The sequence below is a fragment of the Lactuca virosa genome, chromosome 7 (assembly GCF_052849685.1).
Source record: "Lactuca virosa cultivar CGN04683 chromosome 7, Lactuca_virosa_CGN04683_v6, whole genome shotgun sequence".
Lineage (NCBI taxonomy): Eukaryota > Viridiplantae > Streptophyta > Magnoliopsida > Asterales > Asteraceae > Lactuca > Lactuca virosa.
The window spans coordinates 77,035,825-77,047,498 of NC_136432.1; the positions used below are offsets into that span (position 1 = coordinate 77,035,825).

General features: G+C 31.3%; 1 pseudogene; it reads right to left on the reverse strand.

The window, feature by feature from the left end:
• Positions 1-7,041: 7,041 nt before the first annotated feature.
• Positions 7,042-8,583, reverse strand: LOC145126814 (F-box/LRR-repeat protein At4g29420 pseudogene; annotated as a pseudogene).
• Between the last annotated feature and the right edge of the window lie 3,091 nt (positions 8,584-11,674).

The window sequence follows — 11,674 nt, forward strand, 5'->3', positions numbered from 1 at the left end:
ACGGCAGCAAGCTACCGATGCCGAGTCGTCGAGTCGACTCAGTATCTCGAGCGCTAGAGATTCAGGAAGGTTGTCCATGCAAGCGGTGAAAGATCTACAAATGAAAATTGACTACTTGATGAGTTGATGATAGAGATATTTATGCCTGATTAATTTACACTTTACCCCTTTATAGTTTGAGTATTGTTTATTATTGGTCCTTACACATTAGCATTTATAAAAAATAACTTCAATTTAAATTTTGTGATTTTCATTCCAGTGATTTCTGCTAAGATTTAGCATTAGCAGACAAAATGCAGTACAAAAGTCAGCAATATAAAATATTGTGATGTCTCCTCTACAAAGCACTTTAAGTTTCCTAATTGTTTTTCGAAGTTGCTGTAATAAACAATTCTATGATACAGAAAAAATTCATAAAAGTATTTCATATCAAAGAAATTTGTTATCATCTTTTTCATTTTTATCAAGTATTTGGAACTTCCATTTTTTCATTTCTAGATCTACGAATGCAGTCGATCCAATATGTTTAGAATCATGCATTATATGGCGTTGCATATACATGAAAGTATATATTGATAATTTGAGCAAGTTTTGAAATTTGAAATATATAAAATATAGAGAATTTTTGGATTGCACAAATGCTTTGATATGAAATTTCATATGAATGAGTGGCATTTTATTATTTAGTAAGAAGGATTAATCTCGCCATGAGGCATGTCCAGTTTGAAGAATGCTTTTTGAAGTGCAAAGTAATATGAAAACAAATTGTTTTAGATGTGAAAGTTTTATATCTAATATGTATGTAACACACGAGACAATTTGTTTTATGATTTTTTTATATGACATGTATTCTAGATTTGAAAATAAAAATAAAGGTGTGGTGGGGGGGGGGGGGTTATAGAAGACTTACCTTCTTAGTATGCCTTTTTGATGAAGATTAGAACGCTTGAGATAACTACGATTAGAATGAAAAAAGCATTAGTCATTATTTATGTATTATGACTATTTGGTTCTTATAGAGCTTCTCTATGGTTGTTTGACATGAAATTGTAACTCACAAGCTATCTAACACTTTTGGAAATGTCTTTTGAAAGGGTCAAGTTTTCATATGATATGACTTTAATTCGTAACATATTTCTTTTGAAATTTTATATTTTTAGTGTATGAAATATGGAGTGTTACACATACTGAAAGGACCAAAACTAAAATTTACTAATCATTTTAATCAACATACTTGTAATTAGAATTTAGTGCAACCAACAACAAGAATGTTGGTAGTGTAACTGTTATGGCATTTAATAAATGGTTGACATTATGATGAGCACTTACTATGAACTTGGTTGGAAAGTAAGTATTTGTTAAGTAGTTTTGCACTTTGTATTAACTTAAAAGCACCTCTTTTGGTGGATAACAAAAATTATATTTTTTTGCATGTAAAATTCATACATGTAGAAATACACATTTCCCATAACCATGAGGAAGTTAGATGAATTAGTTTTTAGTTGATGTAAGAACTTTAGGAAAGAATATCTATGATAACTATTATGACAATATTGATATTGATAGTATTTTGTTATCTTTTTGCCATGAAGGAATTTGCATTTTCATAAATCATATTTTGTTATGTAGGTTTTATACTTATTATTGTCTACAAGATTGATTTTATTATTATTATTATTATTATTATTATTATTAATATTAATATTATTATTAACATTATTATTATTATTATTATTATTATTATTATTATTATTATTATTATTATTATTATGACTTCGTTGTATATTAAAAATATCAACCATATAATTTGATTGAGAAATATATATTGGTTTTTTTAAAAAGGATTGGTCATTATATTTCAAAACATCATTATTTGTTAAATAAGGTTATGATTTCATTAAGCAACTGACCCATATTATTTCATCTATCAAACATTGTTTATCTCATAATCTTGCCATTTAATGTCTTAATATAAGACACCAATGATCTTAATGATGTTACCAGAGTTATATACGTGAGGCGGTTGTTGAGATATAACTGCATTATACATGTTACATCCAACTCGGTTGTAAAAGCAAGTTGTATAATGTAGTCATCAATTAACCTTTCACATGACATGATTGATAAACAGTAACATAGATGCATATTTAACCAAATCATATAAATCACAAAGTACTATTGGAAAATTAGGGTACAATTCACATTCATTAGGTTGTTAAATGGATAACATATTTCTCTTGTTTGGTGAAGTTTGTGTTTTGAGTACCCATGGCATTCACATGAATGCAATCCAATCTAACTAAGTAATGCATCATTCAAAAGAAAATTCTTAGGGTTTTATTCAGGGTAATCAACAAAAATCCAGTGCTCATGAATATGAAGGTCTTATGAAGTCTAATAAGGGTATCTAGGCTGCCAAGGATAATACCAAACAAATGCAATGCACCTCAATCATTTAGAAAAATCGTCAAATGCAACACAAAAAATTAAATTCGAAAAATTAATATATAGGCAAATATAATAGTATCGTATCATGAAACTAATGCACAAGTATCTACATCATATCACATGAGATCATATTTAAACCCAATTAATACATAATACCATAACAATCAAGAGAATTCCGAAAGACGCAACAACCATAAATCATTTATACCCTTCAGATTATTAAGTTTCTTTGTTTTTTTAAATATAAAGAATCTGAAACTTTCTCGAGCTTTTATTAGAGTATCTATAATGGTTAACGTCTCTAAAGCTTTTTTTTACTTTTGGCACATCATTTTCTATTCTCCTTTATTTGACAAAAAAATAAAAAAATAAATTAAAAACTTGAAGATTTGGAAAGAATTTATTTAACTCGGTTAGATTCCCATCATCTAATCTTATGAGTTTAACTATTAAACTTGTTAACTTTGGTTTGAAGTTCATGTTTTGTACTGATAGCCATGCGTTCTTCAGCTCTAAGTCAAAAAGATCGTGACGTACATTAATAAAATCAACAAAATTAAAGCACCAAGTCCTTAATATTATTAAATATCATTTGTTACCGAGAATATCAATCAATAGTAAACCCTAATCAAGGATAACTGCGTCGGGCTACAAAAGTAAACTAAATAGAAACCATAGTTCACAAAGAGATGACCCCAAATGATTTTTTTTCAAAGTTGTTAATATGAATCAGAACTATAACATTGCTAGAGAATATAAAAATGGAGAATTTTAGCAAATAACGAACTTACAGTACTCAAAGATCAGTGACAAAACTTATAATCAACACCAACTTGACTGGACCCAAAAATCAGGTGAAGGCGATTTCAAATCTCCGGAAACCCTAGGGAGCCACTCCTTAACAAAGCCCTCATTTGTGTTATGCAGATCAATGCCACCATCTTTAACATCGGTGTTCAATACATCCATGTGTAATCTCTTCACGCCGATACATATATATTCCTGAATTTTTTTGTTTGATACACGATTCTTGAATATCCTCTTAAGAGGAGAAGTAAATTGGGAAGAACTTGAAGAACACGAAACTCTATACCTTGATTCGAGATACTTTGCAATTGCCATTGTAAACTGATCGATTGAAGGCCTGGAGAGATAGAATTGAAACTTTTACTCGACATATGAAAGCGAGTTACGACATCTCGGGTCTGCGGTTCGACTCAGTATATTGAGCACTAGAGCTTTAGGAAGGTTGTCCATGCAAGAGGTGAAAGATGCTCAAAGGAAAAAGTGACTTGACTACTTAATGATGGAGATATTTATGGATGTTTAATTTACACATACCCCTTTATAGTTTGACCACTGTTTATTATAATGGCCCTTACACATTAGCTGATTAGCATATATAGAAAATCACTATAATTTAAATTTTGTGATGTTCATTCCAATATTTTTGCTAACATCATTTAGGATTAGTACATAGAAAATATTGCGATCTCTCTTTCCTTATAAATTCTCTAAATTTTCTATTTATTTTTCGATGTTATTGTAATAGACGATTATATAGGATAGGAAATAGTTCATAAAGCTTTTGAAGAAAAGAAATTTTTTTGACCACGTATTTTGAAATTCTATTTCTTTTCATTTCTACATCTAAGAAGTTGGTTTATTCAATATTTTTGGAAACATGCATTGCATCACATTACACAAATACATGAATGTATATTGACTGTTTAAGCAAGTTTGAAATATGTATAATGTAGCAAAAAATTTAGATTGCACAAATACTTTAAAAGAAAATTGCATAAGGATGAGTGGTTCTTTACACTTTACTAAGAAGGATGATACTTGAAGAATGATCTTTGAAATGATAAGTAATTAGAAAAAAATGTATTGAAATATAAAAGTTATGTATCAAATCTCTGTGTAACTCACAAAACAATTTGTCTTACACATTCCTTTTTATATAGCATACATTTTAGGTTAAAAAAGGCATTATAAAAAACTTAGTATCTTAGTACAAATTTTAATGAAGATTCCATTATGACTATTTGATACTTATTTATATTCTCTATGGTTGTTTGATATGGAATGTAACCCGCAAGTTCTCTAATACTTTTGGAAATGTTGTTTATGGGACACAAATTTCATTTGATCTGACTTTGGGTCATAAGTGTAGCGATCCGATTATGATGAAAAATGGTGAATAGTAGTGATCAAAGTGAATCAAACATAATGAAAGAACACACACAAAGTAAATAAGACAGTTTAAGCTCCATTCGAACAAAAAGAGTTTACAAAGTGGGTCTTGTAATGGTTTCTCTCTCTAAACTAAATCTCACACAAAATGGGTTCTTACATAAAATGGGAGCCACTTACTTATTATTTATAGGAAAGGCTAAACCTTACACTAATAAAGAGTGTAAGCCACATCCAAGGAGAACTTTGCACGTTAACATTATCCCTGTCAAAGTTAGGATTGGATGTTCCGACTTCAATATCCAAACAAGCTCCAAGCGATCAAGACCAACTCCCCCTTGAAGTAACATCGGTCTTTAAATTCGCTTGGAAAAAGAATATTCAATAATCTTCGAATACCCATTTCAACATCCCACAAGGGTATGAGAAACGCTTGAAGAATAAACCATACAAAACTCTCCCTCGGTGTGTGACAAAAATGAAACTCTTCAATCCGAGAAAATCCAAAAAATATGTTGATATCTTCAAATCTTTGACTTCCCGAACTTGAAAATGAACACTCAATGTTCATATACCATGAAAAATCTTGCACAAAAAACAATCACAAGAAGCCGAGAAAAATCTAGGTACAAACTGATAATTTCGCAAAAAATGTAGGGACCTGTTGTGAAAATTGTGTCATCAGCTTCCTAATTTACTCTGGAAGCGAAAATACTCCATAATATCGAAATTGGGTAGAAACTGTCAGTTTCACATATTCTTTAGGGACTAAACCTGAAAAATCTTCCCGCTTCAAAGAAATATACCCCCAATTTGAAACTGGGTATAAACTGTCAAAACTCTTAAACTGCAGGGACTCAAATTAAAACATCAAATCTTCTTCTTCCCCAATTGGTTCTGGACGCGTAATGAAAACTAACATTATTTTTCGAAATTATGTGCAACTCGAATTAACAACCAACACCGGTCGAAATTAATTTCGACTCTAAGCAACACCAATCGAACACACTTTCGATTCCAATCAAGTGCTTTCGACCATTGACCTCAAGTAAGTAACTTTCATTTCCAAGCTTGAATGAACACAACTACCAGTCGAAAGAACAACTCTTGACTCAAATCATCTTTCGATCCCTTATACCTAGTGAAATTGAAAACCAAATCGAAATCAATTTAGACTATCAAGTTGTTTTGCTTTCGTCTATCAAACACACTTTCGACTCAAGCAATCTAAATCCATATCCTTCAAAAGGGTGATGGAGGCTGGAAATTGAACCCTAAATCCGAGATTAGAGGTATAACACGAAGTAAACCCTAAAAAGATCATGGGCTTAGGTTGCAGCCATCCTCACGTTGTGACTACACTCATGCCACGTCGTGACCTTCTTCCAGATACACCTTCTCATTTTTAGCACGTCACGTCGTGACCTCCCTATGTCACATCGTGACACATGATTTTTCCCAAAAACCATGTATTTCACTCCTTTATGCCCTACACTGATCCATTCTAGAAAGAGTGTTATAGAACCCATGACCTCTCATTTGAAGAGCTAATCCCTACCATTAGGCCAAGTGACATTTGGTTATCTATTATGAGTATTCGATACTTATATAGCTTCTCTATGGTTATTTGATATGTATGAGGAACCCAGAAGCTATACTTTTGGGAATGTTTTTATTGGAAGGAATTTTGATATGATATGACCTTAGGTCATAAGATATTTCTTTAAAAATTTATACCTTTTATTGTGAACGGCATATATGAAGTTACTATGTTTTTTTTGGAAGAGACCGAAGCCTCGGCAAACAATGAAGTTACTATGTTGAAGATATGATTGTCTATAAAGTAATTTGTGATTACAAACTCACCATAAAAAAATTTATTGGTTGTAAGGCAATTCATTTTGATTCTAAAAAATCAAGACTAAATTAAATGGAAGAAGAAAAAACCGGAGTCGAAGATAAAGCATTAACCACAATGTGAAAGAAACCTTATATACGGAAAAACATATAGATAATAATAATAATAATAATAATAATAATAATAATAATAATAAACTAATACAATCCGCATACGCATAGGCATCCAAATATGAATATTTAATACCGTAATAAATATGTAATACCATAACAAGCAAGAACATTGCAAAAGATACAACAACCATAAAAACTTTAGCTAAGAAACACTTCAACTATTAGAAAACACAATTAATTATGGGTCCTGCTGAAGCTACTTCACTTCAACTCTTCATCGATCATGTCTTCCAATTGATCATTGATCCCATCTTTATTCTTTAGTCAATCTTTCCTTCAAAATTATTTCCCTGGCCTAAACACCCTTCTACAAATCCTTTTATTTTCTTTTTTTCTTTTGATCATATGGAATCTTATCATTCCTCCTCAAAGAGTTTTAAGTAATTGCTCTTCAGGGATCCAAGAATCTTCACTTCCTTCCTCCCAAATCCCCCATCCCCACTTCAGATCAGGCCACTGAGCCATGCACTTAGTGATGAAATGTTTTGATACATTAGAAGGAACACCACGGTGGATGAGTAAAGAGATTTCTACACAGTTGAAGCATTCTTCTAACACGCAATCAACCAAGGAGAAAGTCATCAAAGGATCAACCACTGACAAATAACCACAAAATCTTTTCACACCTTTAAGCCCAATGTCGCCACACTACACCTCAAATTCTGACCAAACCCTTGGTTTAAAATACAAAGAAGTTATGTTCGGGAAAGTACCTAATAAAACCTCTAGGGTAAATTTTGAATTTCCACCTGCTCTTATATCTAAGGTCAGCGTTTCTACTGTTTCCATACGATGAAACTTACGAATTAAGGAGCGAATGTTTGAACACTCGAGTTGTACAGTTTTCAAGTTCTGAAATTTTTTGACTGCAAACGCGTTCAAGTGATCAAGTGCAAGATGCAAGTTGTAGCACAAAGGAGCTTCAATATAAAGGGCAGCGGGATTTCTACACTCGAGTCTGAGTGTGATGAGATTGGGTGTGATTATACATATATATGATGGTGAATCTGTTACAGTCCAATGGCAGGTTTTCAGGTTGAGGAGGTGGATCATGGGCATTTTGAGACCTCTAACATCTATCAAGTTCAGAACTTGAAGATTTGGAAAACATGTATTTAAATCGGTTAGATTTTTGTCATCTAACCTTATGAGTTCAAGTGTTAAACTTATTAGCATTGGCATGGCGTTCATGTTTTGTACAGATAGCCATGCGTTCTTCAGCTCTAATTCAATAAGATTTTGACCTGCAACAACAAAAACAACCGAGTTAAAGCATCAAGACCTTAATACGATTAAATATAATTTATTACCAATAAATATCGGTCATTAATAAACCCTAATAAAGGATAGTTGACCACAAATGATAATTAAAAAAAAAAATCAGTTGATATGAACCAGAATAATTAATATCGATCCTGGCAAGACCATTTCATTTTCAGACAGTAAACAATTTCCATAATTTAACAATAGAGCTACAGAATATAAAAATGGAGAATTTCAGCATATAACCAACTTACAGTGCGCAGAGATCAGTGACAAAACTTCTGATCGACGCCTACTCGACTGAATCCAAAAATCTGATAGTGAAAGCAATTTCAAAGCTCCGGAAACCCTAGGGAGCCACTCCTTAAGGAAGCCCCCATTGGTGATGTGCAGATCATCGCCATCATCTTCAACGTCAGCGTTCAACACATCTGGGGGTGGATTCTCGACGCCAATACGCACCGATTCCAGTGCACTTAAGTTTGATACAAGATTCAGAAAAACTCTCTTGAGAGAGGGAGTAAATCGGGAAGAACTTGAAGAACTCGAAACTCTGGACCTTGATTCCAGGTACCATTTCAATCGCCACTGAAGGTCTATTGACTGAAGGCCTGGAAATACAGAATTGAAAGTCTTACTCGCCATACGGCAGCAAGCTACCGATGCCGAGTCGTCGAGTCGACTCAGTATCTCGAGCGCTAGAGATTCAGGAAGGTTGTCCATGCAAGCGGTGAAAGATCTACAAATGAAAATTGACTACTTGATGAGTTGATGATAGAGATATTTATGCCTGATTAATTTACACTTTACCCCTTTATAGTTTGAGTATTGTTTATTATTGGTCCTTACACATTAGCATTTATAAAAAATAACTTCAATTTAAATTTTGTGATTTTCATTCCAGTGATTTGTGCTAAGATTTAGCATTAGCAGAGAAAATGCAGTACAAAAGTCAGCAATATAAAATATTGTGATGTCTCCTCTACAAAGCACTTTAAGTTTCCTAATTGTTTTTCGAAGTTGCTGTAATAAACAATTCTATGATACAGAAAAAATTCATAAAAGTATTTCATATCAAAGAAATTTGTTATCATCTTTTTCATTTTTATCAAGTATTTGGAACTTCCATTTTTTCATTTCTAGATCTACGAATGCAGTCGATCCAATATGTTTAGAATCATGCATTATATGGCGTCGCATATACATGAAAGTATATATTGATAATTTGAGCAAGTTTTGAAATTTGAAATATATAAAATATAGAGAATTTTTGGATTGCACAAATGCTTTGATATGAAATTGCATATGAATGAGTGGCATTTTATTATTTAGTAAGAAGGATTAATCTCGCCATGAGGCATGTCCAGTTTGAAGAATGCTTTTTGAAGTGCAAAGTAATATGAAAACAAATTGTTTTAGATGTGAAAGTTTTATATCTAATATGTATGTAACACACGAGACAATTTGTTTTATGATTTTTTTATATGACATGTATTCTAGATTTGAAAATAAAAATAAAGGTGTGGTGGGTGGGGGGGGGGGGGGTTATAGAAGACTTACCTTCTTAGTATGCCTTTTGATGAAGATTAGAACACTTGAGATAACTACGATTAGAATGAAAAAAGCATTAGTCATTATTTATGGATTATGACTATTTGGTTCTTATAGAGCTTCTCTATGGTTGTTTGACATGAAATTGTAACTCACAAGCTATCTAACACTTTTGGAAATGTCTTTTGAAAGGGTCAAGTTTTCATATGATATGACTTTAATTCGTAACATATTTCTTTTGAAATTTTATATTTTTAGTGTATGAAATATGGAGTGTTACACATACTGAAAGGACCAAAACTAAAATTTACTATTCATTTTAATCAACATATAATTAGAATTTAGTGCAACCAACAACAAGAATGTTGGTAGTGTAACTATTATGACATTTAATAAATGGTTGACATTATGATGAGCACTTACTATGAACTTGGTTGAAAAGTAAGTATTTGTTAAGTAGTTTTGCATTTTGTATTAACTTAAAAGCACCTATTTTGGTGGATAACAAAAATTATATTTATTTGTATGTAAAATTCATACATGTAGAAATACACATTTCCCATAACCATGAGGAAGTTAGATGAATTAGTTTTGATTTGATGTAAGAACTTTAGGAAATAATATTTATGATAACTATTCTGACAATATTGATATTGATAGTATTTCGTTATCTTTTTGCCATGAAGGAATTTGCATTTTCATAAATCATATTTTAGGTTTTATACTTATTATTGTCTATAAGATTGATTTTATTATTATTATTATTATTATTATTATTATTATTATTATTATTATTATTATTATTATTATGACTTCGTTGTATATTAAAAATATCAACCATATAATTTGATTGAAAAATATATATTGTTTTTTTTAAAAAGGATTGGTCATTATGTTTCAAAACATCATTATTTGTTAAATAAGGTTATGATTTCATTAAGCAACTGACCCATATTATTTCATCTATCAAACATTGTTTATCTCATAATCTTGCCATTTAATGTCTTAATATAAGACACCAATGATCTTAATGATCTTACCTGAGTTATATACGTGAGGCGGTTGTTGAGATATAACTGCATTATACGTGTTACATCCAACTCGGTTGTAAAAACAAGTTGTATAATGTAGTCATCAATTAACCTTTCACATGACATGATTGATAAACAATAACATAGATGCATATTTAATCAAATCATATAAATCACAAAGTACTATTGGAAAATTAGGGTACAATTCATATTCATTAGATTGTTAAATGGATAACATATTTCTCCTGTTTGGTGAAGTTCGTGTTTTGAGTACCCATGGCATTCACACACTACAAGAAAAAGGGGTATCAGAGACTGACTCAAAATCAGTCTCTGGTGGACAATAATCAGTCTCCGATGAGAATTAGGGACTGATTTAGCTAGTCCCCAGCTAGTCCTCGAGACCTAGTCTTAGATAGTCGATTTTTTATATATCTGGGATTGAAAATCAGTCTCTAATACGTCAAAATATCAAAGACTGAAAATCAATCTTTGTTAATATCTCATTCGGTCTCTAATTTATTTTTTTCAAATCCTTAATTTTATATCATATTAGTCCTTGATACTATCTTTTAGGGACTAAATATCAGCCATTTATAATATACCATTCAGTCTTTAATATGTGTTATTGAAATCTCTATTTTATGTCGATACTGTCTTTTAAGGACTAAATATTAGTCTTTGATACAATCATGTTCAATCTTCAATATCTTTACTTCGGTATCAGTCTCAAATGCAATGACATTCGGTCTCTAACCTAATTTTTCAACAACTAGATATCAGTCTCAAATACAATGCCATTCAGTCCCTTATCTGATTTTTCATTTGTTTCATATCAGTTCACAATGTCATTCTGTCGATAATATTAATTCGACAAGCAAAATGAACTTCAAATTTTATACCTCTAAATCAAAACATTAACATTCAACCATAAAAATAAATATTAATATTCTCCTAGCAAAATGAAGAATCATATTTGATTTCAAAGTAATAAATTAAATAAAATAAAAATAAAAATATCGAAGTCGAATTTGATGGGTGGGTTATTTTCTTGGCTTTATGATTTCGTTATACATCTTGGTAATTTCTTGTTTTTTGGCCTCACTTTCTTCATGATCCCTCTAAATCTCTTTTTTCATCTCCTCATGGATTTG